The following is a 12022-nucleotide window of genomic DNA, read 5'->3' as shown; positions in this document are numbered from 1 at the left end:
CTAGATTTGGATAGAGCCGGCAAGCATAGACTTCTTCAATTGAATGAGTTGGAAGAGTTAAGAAATGAGGCTTATGAGAATTCGAAGATTTATAAAGCCAAGATGAAGATGTTTCATGATAAGAGCCTGAGGAGAAGAACTTTTGTAGAAAATCAAAAAGTATGGCTATACAACTCTAGATTAAAACTCTTCCCAGGAAAATTGAAAACGCGATGGGATGGCCCTTTCCTTGTTCAGCAGGTTTTTGAGAATGGAGCGGTTACCATTTTAGATCCTACATCTCAAAGACACTTCACTGTGAATGGGCAACGGCTCAAACCCTACTTAGAAGACGAAGATCTTAATAGCCCCATGAATATTACTTTAGAAAAGCCACCGCACGATAGCTCATGATCTGATTAGTTTTTTGATTCCATTTCCTATTTCCTCGGTTTTGTTATTTTGCTTTGTTTTGTTTTTGTTTCTTCGTTTTTGTTTCTGTCTTCGTGCGCAGCAACTCCTATCCAAGCTAGGTACACCGTCACTGGACAACACGAATGCTGATCGCCGCCTTTCCTTCCATGGTTTGATCTCTCTTTCTCCTTTCTCGTAATTATGATTTGTCATGTAGGAACATGCCTTTTTATTGGGGGGGAGGGGAGTACAGTTGCATGCATCATCCATTAAAAATTTTTGTTTTGCATTCACAAACCATGGATATTTGATGATCCTAGGAGATGCTTGTCCAATGATATGCATGATAATTCGATTCTTTTCAAAAGGGTAGAGGTGCAAGAGTGGCCAGCTAGGAAATCCTAGGTGAAGTAAGCCTAGCTAGGTGCACTATGATACATACTATTACATCCACATCTCTTACCATTATATTTCTCTCACCTCACCACCGACTTCGGGTTGAGTTAGCACTTACATGCACGAAATTTCTAGCTTTAGTGGAAAGTAGGGTTAGTGCTAGCTCATTGGCAATATTATTATGATGTGAGTGAAGCTCCCTGAACCAAGAAGGATACAAAACTTCGTCGGGGGAATAAGCTGCCGTTCTACTAAGGACGGCACATGGGTAGTGGATAAGCGCCACCAAATTATAAAGTGAAAGCTGCATTGCGCAAAAACAAGCAAAAGCTTGCATCATAGTTACTAAAGTTGATTGTCATAAAAAATGACCAACAAGCAGCAAATGCCAAAGAAAATAAAGGTGGAAAAGCTGTCTCCCATGTGTTTGAGCCGATGCTACTATAGCCATAGTATTAAGCTACCATTAGCACCGCTCTCCATGCCTTGTTCAGTAGTGCGCTTGGGGTGTTAACTCGACCTTACTCCATATACTATGTACTTACTATATGTACTCCGTAGATCAAGGGCACTTAGTTGGGGTAGAAGGCTGAGATAGATCCTAAATTTCTCCTATGCTGGTCAAGTTCAATTGCTGAAAATACTCCTTGAAAAGAGCATGAATCAAAGCTATCGGAAGTCGAAAGTCAACTTGAGATCATCTTTTATTCTCACCTGCATTTCATTACTAAGGGACTAGTAATGATCTAAGTTGGTGGGTGTTTGATGACTCTCAAATATGTCATCAAATAATTAAACTTTTTAGTTTTCATTCATCAAAATTATAATGTTAATTCATGCTAATATCATGCATATGCATCATTTCTGAAATCACTAACCCCACTTGATCCTTTGAATCAAGTGGAATATATTTAACATTTTATGGTTAGTAAACATTCAGAGACAGGTTAAGAAGATCAAGGAAAGAGACGAGGATCAAGAAGAGCGGGCAAAAATTCAAAGAAGCAGAAATTACGAAAATGCCCCTAGGCATGACTTAAGAGAAACCTATAAATACTCTCTTGAGAGTTGATTTTAGGTTGTCCAGAATTTTCTCTAAGGAAGCTAGGGCTTGGAGAGGAAGGTGTTATGCAGACCCTCCAGTAGCTGATGAGCCATTGGAGCTGGGAGGAGAGGCAAGTTGAAGAGTACCCGCTCAAGAAGATCGCCGACTCGCCGGACAGGACGTGACACGAAGCCGGAGTGATTGAGCTGGTTCAGCTTCGTATTCTTCTCCCTCTTGGACAACCTCGGTTGGGCTTGAAGCAACCTGCAAGGTTCTTCAGCAATCTCCAACCAGAGTTGTTTATATTTTAGTTAATCCAAAGTTTTTTGTGTTCAATTCATCCTACTTCTTGTTTTCCCTCAAAAAAATCTATAGCCCTCTACTGAATTTGCACTAGAATTTCTCACACGCAGCCAGCAATCAAACCGCCAGCGACCCAGGCCTCAGCCTAGGTCGCCAGCGGCTCAAGCTGCTAGCAGCACTGCGTGCGCAGCAGCTGCCCGCGCGCAAACGCTGCCTGCAGCAGCGTAGTGCGTAGCAAGCCCGCGCGCAGCCGCCACTTGCAGCAGCGGCGCGAGCTCGCCGCAGCGCCAGCGCGCGCGCGCTTGCGCAGCTGCCCGCTGCGCCAGCTGCGCTGCGGCACGACGCCGCGCACGCGCGCGCGCGCACGCCCGCGCGCAGCACGCCCGGCGCAGCAGCCGCCAGCGCAGCTGCCGCGCAGCAGCAAGCGCGCGCCGCCAGCCGCTTGCAGCAGCTGCCTGCGCGCACACGCCGCCGGCAATGGCCACGCGCAGGCGCTCGCGCGTGCACAAACACCCGCTGGGTGTTTGTGAAATTGCCCCAAAGGGCAAGGGTAAATCCTCACTAAACGAAATCTTTACTGAATATTTCCTACACCGAGAGTTTTAAATAAAACTCTGTCGTTTGTACTGAAGATCATTCACCAGCGTTTATACTTGAGTATTGAGATTTAAAAGAACTGATTTGATAGACAGAATTCTTCTGCTGTTTTTTTGCTGTCTCCCTGTGGATCGACCCTCACTCGCCCTAAGCTGTGAGGTTATAAATTTCATTGTATAAGCTCAATCCTCAACCGCATTAACTGATAAATAACCAGTAGAAACCACTAAAATTGAGCTTATCACTCAACATTTAATTTCTTTCAAGTGTCAGTTAAAAAATGTTTCAAATTTAAAATTTGAGCTAATTTTTTATCAAACACATTAGTTAACTTGAATTTTCAAAAATATTTATCTTAACCACAAATTATAATAACATGCGTTAACGCTTATTGTTTTTAAGCATTCAAAACCCAAAAATATAATGAAGTTATCACTTTGTCAGCTCTTATTCACATGTTATCATCAATCTATCTCTATCTCTATCTCTATCTCTATCTCGATCTCTGTTTGTCTCCATCCTTAACTCTATCTTTGTATCTATCTCTATCTCATCCTCTATCTATGTAAGTATCCATATATTTATCTCCATCTCTATCTCTATGTCTATCTATATATCTTTTGCTATACCTATCTCTATCTATCTATCTATCTATATATATATATCTCTTTATGACCATATCTACAGTTAAATCTATATCAATTGCTATCTCTATGTCAATCTTAATAAATTTTTCTATCTTTATTTCCATCTCTTTCTCTATCTCTCTCTTTCCCTATCTCTATCTCTATCTCTACCTCTATCTCTATCTCTATCTCTATCTCTATCTCTATCTCTATCTCTATCTCTATCTCTATCTCTATCTGTATCTGTATCTCTATCTCTATCTCTATTTCCATCTCTGACAACACCCTAAATTCGGTCTTTATTTCATCCTATTAGAACAATTTTAATCATTTAATGAGCTTAAAATGGGGTTGTTATCATGTATTTACATAAAAATACTGTTTTCAAGTGATTTGTAATTATTCCTTAATTTTCTATTATTTGTATGAATTTTAAGGATTTTATTTGCGCTTGAAATAATTATTTTCGAATGAAAATGGCAAGTTTAACATTTAATTTCGCGATTTATTGTACGGGAATGGTGAGTGAATTTTGTAGAATTTCTAGAATTTTTTAGGATGTTATTGAATTTGTTTGAGATTTATTTGAGGAAAAAATATAGTTTTTATTAATAAAAAAAAAAATATATAAGGAAAAAGATGATTATCAAGATTATTTTCAAACTTTGAATGGTTTTTCATAAACTTTTACTTCAATGATGCCCTCAAAACAGCTTTCGGTCGTGATTGCAGGCGTAAAGATATAATTTAAATTTTTCGAAGGTGTTACAGCAAATGATTTAATATTTGGTTTAATGTTTTTAGGAAAAACCAGAGGAGTGAGAGTGCGCAAAGGACATATACACAAATATTTTTTGGCGGCGTCCGTCTGCAACTGCCCATTTTAAAACGGTTTTTGTGTAAAATGACAAGGCGACCTTTGTTGGCGACGACGTGGCCTCATCACAGCCGTCGGATGAGAATCCGACCATTGGCGATGACCTCGTCTAGTGATAGCGGCCACTGGGCAGTAAGTATACCGCCCATGCGGCACATGCAGAGCGCACGCACAGACGGTGACGTTGCGAGCTGCGAGTGGCTACTGCAGTGAACAAATGGAGCTTAGGTGCTTCGCAAAATTTACGGCGCTTATTTGTCTAACATTTTCTCTTTCTTTATTTATTTTCCCCAGTACGTGGCACAACGAGAATGCACTAGCCTGAAGAAGTTGAGAGTTGGCGGCTAGTGAGAGGACGACACCTCAGCGAGCGGTTTAGAAGAATAAATAAATAAATGATTTAAATCCTATGGTTACTATTGGTTTAAATTTATTATTCATAATGTTTGATCCAGAAGGCCGATTGAGATGATTTTTTTATGGACTTGCTCATCTTGATCCGCTCTTTCTATTTGTATGGTTGGATAATTGAGATCAAGCCTAAGTTGATAGAGAAAAGCTAATTGCTAGTTAGGGGTAAGATGGTAATGTTTACCATTCAACCTACATATAAAAACCAAATTTCGAGAGGAGGGGGTCATTCTTGATGGTTCTCTATCACAGCTACAAGACAGAGAGGAGCCCCAACCTGGATCAACCTTTTTGGTACCTTTCCCTTTCTTGTATTTGAAATCTTTGTGCATTTTGGACAAAGTTAGTTTAATTTCTTGATTATTCTTCTTAATTCTGGTCTGAACCTCTAAATTGCTTGGCTTGAGTGGCATGTACAAGCCTTGATTAGGATTTAGAGGAGTAATTGGGAGATTTAACTGGGTATTCAGGTGCATTTCAAAAGAAAACAATAGAAAGAACTTTAAATTCTAGGGTATTAAAATTTCTTTTTCATTATTATCTAATAGTGTAGTTAGTTCTGAATTATCAAACCTACCAAAAGCAACCAAACAAATCAAAATTTTCTTGTTCCCTCTTATTGAATTCTTTGATCATTTCATTTGGATCAATTAATCCAACTTAGAGCCCCCTTACTTCTTCTGCTCTTCTCATTTCTTCTACCTCCCTATGTAAATTCCTTATCTAATTAGGTTGATTTGATCTTCATTGAAGATCAAATTGATCCTAATTTGGGTTGAGTTATCAAAAAAATCATCGAATTGAACTCCTTACTAGCCTCCCTTGGACGACACCTATACTCATCCATGTACATCTTAAGTGAGGTTTTATAAATTTTATTGTACAAGCTAAAATTGACAACGACAAGGGTTTAAAATTGCATAAAATTTACCCCTATTTTTGGCTTAACAATTGGCGCCGTTGCAGGGGAGGCAACGCTAAGGAATTCAACCAACCTTAATTAAAAAAGGAAAATTTTGCAAGTGTTAATTGAATTTCTAATAAGTGTCATTGTTACAAGATTTAAATTACAATGTGATTTGATGGCTAACAACAAATGGGTGTTTCTATTTGAATTAGTGGTTTTATATGAAGCTTTGGTTTGGATTTGAATCGGAGATCAATGACAGATATTCCCTAGTAGCAAATTTCTCCACACCCGAATCATCTTTTAGTGAACCTACATTCATAGAAAGGACGTCAACTAGGTCCTACATTCATAGGTACAATAGATCCTATAGGAAATGGAGTAGGAAACCCTGAAGTAGTTAACGAAGGACGAAGGAGGATTAGAGAATATTCAACACCAGTTGAAACTCCCCTTTTAACTAGGATATCTGCCCCCATTGGAGATGATTTGATGTTTAGAATAGACCCACAACAATTTGAGTTACTACCATCCTTTTTAGGGAAGGCAAATGAAGAGCCATAAGATTTTCTAGAAAAAAATTATGAAGCCTGTGATAGTTGTACCTACCCCAGGATTTCTAAAGAAGCAGTGAGAATGAAATTATTCCCTTATGCCATTAAGGATAGAGCGAAAGATTGGTTTAGGACATTGAGGACAAACTTCGAATCCTGGAATGATACGGAATGTGAGTTTTTCAAGAGATATTATACAATAGCAAGGACGAACACCTTAAGAAGAGAAATTAGGAATTTTTTGCATGAAACAACACTTTTAGTGAAGCATGGGAAAGGTTGATGGGGCTCATAAGAAAATGCCCCCGCCATGGCATTCTCAAATGGGAGTTAGTTCATTTCTTTTAGGAAGGATTGAATGATGTTGAAAAAGGAAGAGTTGATATTTCAAGTGGAGGAGCAATAGTAAATGTATGAAGATGAAGCTTTGGCCCGCCTACAAAAAATGTTAGACAATCTAGCCTACCACCAAGACGCTTCCAATCATGTGAGGGTCACCCCTCGAAAAGGTGGGTGATTGGATGTGAGAGGGTTTGAACCCCAAATAACTATGGATCGAATTGAAAAACAGCTCGATGTCATGATGGGAAAAGCCATGGAGAAGATGAAAACATGATTTCATTGTGGCAAGGGCAGAGTAGTGGAGGATCATACAACCAAGTAAATCGATGTGAGATGTGCTCAAGCGATGGCCACACGGGAGAAGAGTGCCCAATGCTCTCAGAGGTGAATGGTATAAGCAGGCAGGAGATGAACAATGGTTGGTGGGACCCTAGAGGAAACTTAGAAGGACCGGGATGGAACAATAATAATCGGCTACCTCAACAACAATTCCAATAGATGGCGAACCTTCAACATCAATAATTCCGCTAAGGTTTATCAACCTTAGCGGAATTATTCATATCTGACTAATGCAAATCTCACCAAGGAAATTGAAGAGCTCCAACAGCGATGACCAAGCGTTTTGAAGAAATGGAGGATAGGCATCGGCGAGAGATGGATAAGCTCAAGGCGGAGGTGGGACTTCACATCGTTCAACAATTCATGCACGGTGGAGCACCACAAGGTACTTGTGAAGACTCCATAAAGATGGGCCCGAAACCAGGTAAGAATTCTACCCAAGCTTGCATTAATCTTAGTAATTTGCTTTATGTCAATGATATGTGTAGCATAGCTAGTGAGCATACCCATGATGTGTATGTCATGATTGAAAATAAGTAAGAAAGAGAGTTAAATGCTTTGTCAAAGCTTTGAAGTGGGGGAGAACTATCCAATACATTTGCAGCTGTAGAAAAACAAAAGGTGGCTGAGGAAAATTTAGATGAACAAGAAAAGATGAGGAAATTCTAGGAGATGAAAATCAGGAAAAGGAACCCGATCCTAAAGCCTACTGTCCACTTATCCCTTTCCCTAGTGCTCTAAACTCAAAGGAAAAAAAATCGAAGGAGAGCCCACTTCTTGAGTATGTAAAGGAAGCCACCGTTGAAATTCCCATTTTAGATGCAATATACATCCCAGATTACTCTAAAATTGTGAAAAATCTCTGCACCCCTCCTAGGAAGCAAAAGAGGATTCAACTTTCAAAAGAGGATTAGCTCAATCTTTTTGCACGAATTGCCTCAAAAGCACAAAGATCCAGGAGCACCAGTAATCAAATGTGAAATTAGAGGTGAAATATTTAGCGAAGTCTTACTTGATTCGTGAGCAAGCGTGTATTATGCCTAAGGCTTTATTTGAAAATTTTAAATTTGGAGAATTGCAACCAATGAATTTAGAATTGCAGTTAGCAGAGGGATCAATTAGAAGACCATGTGGTCAGCTGGTGGATGTAGTTATGAAAGTTAAAAGTGCTCATTTCCAATGGATTTTCTAGAAGTGGATGTGAAAATCTGATGGAAAAGTAGCCATACACCCATTATTTTAGGACGCCCATTTTTAGCTACCGCAAGAGTAAACACTAATTGGAATGAAGGGAAGATTAAATTGAGAATGGGAAAAGAGGAGATTGAATTACCAATTTCTCAATTGATGATATGTCCCAATAGTACTCAAGAAGATATTTATATGTGCTTGTTAGACGATGAAGAGGATGAATGCAATTCTATGGAGAAAATGATGTACGATGTGTTGGCAGTGAATGAGAGTGTTTATGAAGAGGTGGAGGATGACGAAAAAGAAATGAAGTGTGGGAATATGCATAATCTTATATCTATGCCTACTGATGAATTATAGTTGAAACCTTTTCCCTCTCATCTTTAATATGCTTTCTTAGGACTAGAAAAAATGTACGCGGTGATTAGCTCCTCTACACTTACAATGGAACATGAAGTTAATCTCTTAAATATATTACTAAAACATAAACGTTCCATTGCATGGACCATTGAAGACATCAAGGGAATTAGCCCTGATATCTGCCAGCATAGAATTTTTATTTAAGTGGGGTCAAAGCCATCGGTACAACATCAACGTCGCCTAAACCCTTATCTATATGATGTAGTGTCCAAACAAATTACCAAGTGGCTAAAAGCGGGGTTCATTTATCCTATTTCATATAGTAAGTGGGTGAGTCCAATTCATGTAGTACCCAAAAAAAGGAATTACTGTACAAAAAACTCAGGATAAAGAAGAGATCCAAACTAGGGTAGCTTCAAGTTTATCCACGCGACTTCATTAGTGGAACCGCCAACCATAGGGGAGAAGTGGACTTGGTGCAATGAACATCAAGCGGACGCGCGTATATACGAACGGCTTGAACGCTGTTTTACTAATAGTACCGCATTGATGCATTGTACACTCACAGTAGAGAACCTTCCGAGACTTTACTCGGATCATACACCGATCCTCCTTCTCCTGGAATCGAGTCATCGGGTCCGGCGTTCCCCCTTTCGCTTCAAAAACATGTGGTTAGAACATGGTGATTTTCATAGCTATGTACCTAGCCATTGGCATGGATCGATTTCTACATCCCCTATGGAGAACTTCAGTTATTGCCTGAGGAACCTCAAGCTCTACCTCAAATGGTGGAACCGTCTCGTCTCTGGCGTCGTCCATTCACCGGTCGAAGAACTTAAAAAGAAATTAGCTGATGTCGACTGCCACCTACAGGAGTGTTGGGCAGATGACATGGGAGAGCACCACCTACGTCTCAGAAAGCAGCTTGAGGATGCCATGCGACGACAGGAGATATTTTATCTCCAGAAATCGCGTATCCAATGGCTGCGAGAGGGTGATAGAAACACACGTTTCTTTCACGCCTCGATCCATCACAGAGCGCACCTCGAACTATACGACCCTATTGGAGACGTATAGTCAGGATCCTGACCAGCTGGCAGTCGCAGGAGTGGAGTCTTATCATTCACTCCTCTCTTCACAGCCTACTGTTATGAGCGAGGACCTTCTTTCCTCCATTCCTTCCTTGGTGACCAACCAAGACAATGCACTTTTACTAGCCCTTCCAACCCGAGCGGAGATCAAAGAGGTAGTTTTTTCCTTGGGCCGTAACAAAGCCCCAGGACTGGATGGATTCACCGCAGAATTTTATACAGCGTGCTGGGACATTGTAGGGACCGACTTGGTGCTAGCTATCAAGGAGGTGTTCAGGAGTAAAGTCGTCGCACGAAGTTGGAAATCCACTTTTTTAGCGCTCATTCCAAAAGTGGCAACTCCAACTTCCTTTCGAGACATATGCTATAAAGTCGCATCTAAGATCATTACAAATCGACTAGGATGCTTCCTTGATAGACTTATCTCGCCAGAGCAGTGTGGTTTTGTCAAGGGTCGACTAATCCATGACAGTATCACACTAGTGCACGAGCTAGCCCAGTCCATAGACACTCGTATCTGGGGCTCCAATGTCATCATCAAGCTTGATATGGAGAAGGCCTTTGATCGAGTTGAGTGGAATTTCCTCCTCGAAGTGTTGCAGCACTTCGGATTCATGGAGGCGTTCATTGCACTTGTCGATGCTTGCATTAGGGAGAATCACTTCTCCTTCTTGATGGATGGAATTTCCGCTGGCTTTTTCACGGCTACGAGGGGGCTCAGGTAGGGTGATCCTATTTCACCTACCCTCTTTATATTGATGGAGGAGGTCTTCAGCCGATCGCTCACGCGGGCGATCAACCAAGGCCTCATCTAATCGTACTTTACAAAGAGGGGTTGCCCGATTCTCTCGCACTCACTATTTGCTGATGATGCCATCTTGTTCCTCAATGGATCAAAAAAATCCATTAAGGAATTTATGAGCGTCCTTACCGCGTACGAGCACACTTCGGGCCAGCTCGTTAATGCCTCGAAGAGTAGCTTTATAGTGGGACCCTCCACCACTATAAGGCGCATTGAGATACTCCAGCACTATACACGATTCTCACGAGGATGCCTTCCGTTCGATTATCTTGGATGCCCTATCTTTCTTGGCCCCGCTCGTCATCACTATTTCGATGCCATCTGGGTAAGCTTAGAAAGAAGCTAGAGGGATGGAAACTTCATTTCCTCTCCCCAGGAGGCCGTATCCAACTTATTCAGCATGTCCTCATGAGTATCCCGTTACATACCCTTGCGGTCCATTCACTATCTCTTACCGTTCTCTGCTCTGTAGAACACATATGTGCGCTTTTTCTATGGTCTGGTCACCTCGAGGGAGAGATCCGCCATCACTGGGTTTCTTGGGAGAAAGCATGTCGGCCGACGGAAGGAGGTCTAGGGATCAGATGACTTTCAGACGTCCAGGACACGCTTCAAAAGAACCTTGTATGGCGTATGCGTACCACATCCTCCCCTTTGGGGAATTTTATCCACGCCAAATATGGCGAATGGGCACGTCGCGAGATAGATATTTGGGGATCTAGGAGGTGGCGGGCGTGGCAGCGCCATTGGCTTGAGATGGCTCAAGTCACACGCTGGCATATAGGCCGAGGTGACATCAGTGCGTGGTATGATACCTAGCATGTTGATGAGCCCCTCGTTTGCCACCCCCAGTTCGTTCCACACCGAGTGAGACTCACGGTGACTCAATTGCTCAGAGGCAATACGTCACACCTCTAGGAGCAACACGGTCCCCCCTTGGACACACTTCCTGAGGTCCAGACTACACCACTGGACTCGAGTTCTAACTCCGCTATCTGGACACTCGCATCTGATGGAGCCTACACGTGCCGCTCTTCTTGGGAACACTTTCACCCAAAATCCCCTATACAGCATTGGGGTCGCCGTATCTGGCATCCGGCCATCCTTACGCGAGTCTCCTTTTTCCTTTGGCAATTATTACATCGAGGGCTCCCGACTGACGATCGAGTGATCCGTATAGGGCACTCGCTACCTTCCCCCTGCCATTGCTGTCCTTCACTTCCCCACACAGAGACCATGGATCACCTTTTCTTTTATAGTGAGGTAGCATTGGCATGCTGGTGCCCAATCACAGATCATTGGCGTCTACTAACCCCGTTTGAGTGTTTTGGCAAGCTCTTTCTCTTGCCAATACACTCTAAACGACGCCCCATCCTATACATCACCATAGCTTATCTACTATGGGAGATATGGAAAGGGCGTAACTCTTGTCATTTTGCAGGTACACCCATGCGCACTGTGGATATCCTACGTCGGGTCAAGTTATGGCTACACCATATTCACCGCCTCATCCCCGAGGCGGCAGCTCAGCATTCGCCTGCGAGTTCCTTGGATCCTTAGGGATGCCCGTGACCCATGCCCCTATCCGCATTCAGTACAGGATTGTTTATTGGCTCCCACCGCCAGCTGACATCCTCAAATTGAATGTGGATGGTGCGGCCAAAGGGAACCCGAGACCAGCTGGGGGAGGCGGTATCCTTCGGAATCATGCAGGGAGTATACTCTTCGCTTTCTGTTCTTTTTATGGAGTACAGACTAATACAATAGCCGAGGCTACGGCGATACGTG

The 12022-nt window shown here is 42.1% G+C and overlaps 1 non-coding gene across 1 annotated transcript; it reads right to left on the bottom strand.

Moving 5' to 3' along the window:
* Window positions 1-6323: 6323 nt before the first annotated feature.
* LOC144706250 (small nucleolar RNA R71) lies at window positions 6324-6426 on the bottom strand. Its single transcript, XR_013582218.1, has one exon. It is a non-coding gene; the product is annotated as a small nucleolar RNA R71 (small nucleolar RNA).
* Between the last annotated feature and the right edge of the window lie 5596 nt (window positions 6427-12022).

The sequence above is a fragment of the Wolffia australiana genome, chromosome 7, assembly GCF_029677425.1.
Source record: "Wolffia australiana isolate 7733 chromosome 7, ASM2967742v1".
Taxonomy (NCBI): domain Eukaryota; kingdom Viridiplantae; phylum Streptophyta; class Magnoliopsida; order Alismatales; family Araceae; genus Wolffia; species Wolffia australiana.
The sequence above is the reverse complement of the archived record's forward strand: the minus strand, read 5'-3'. Positions and strand labels throughout refer to the sequence as shown.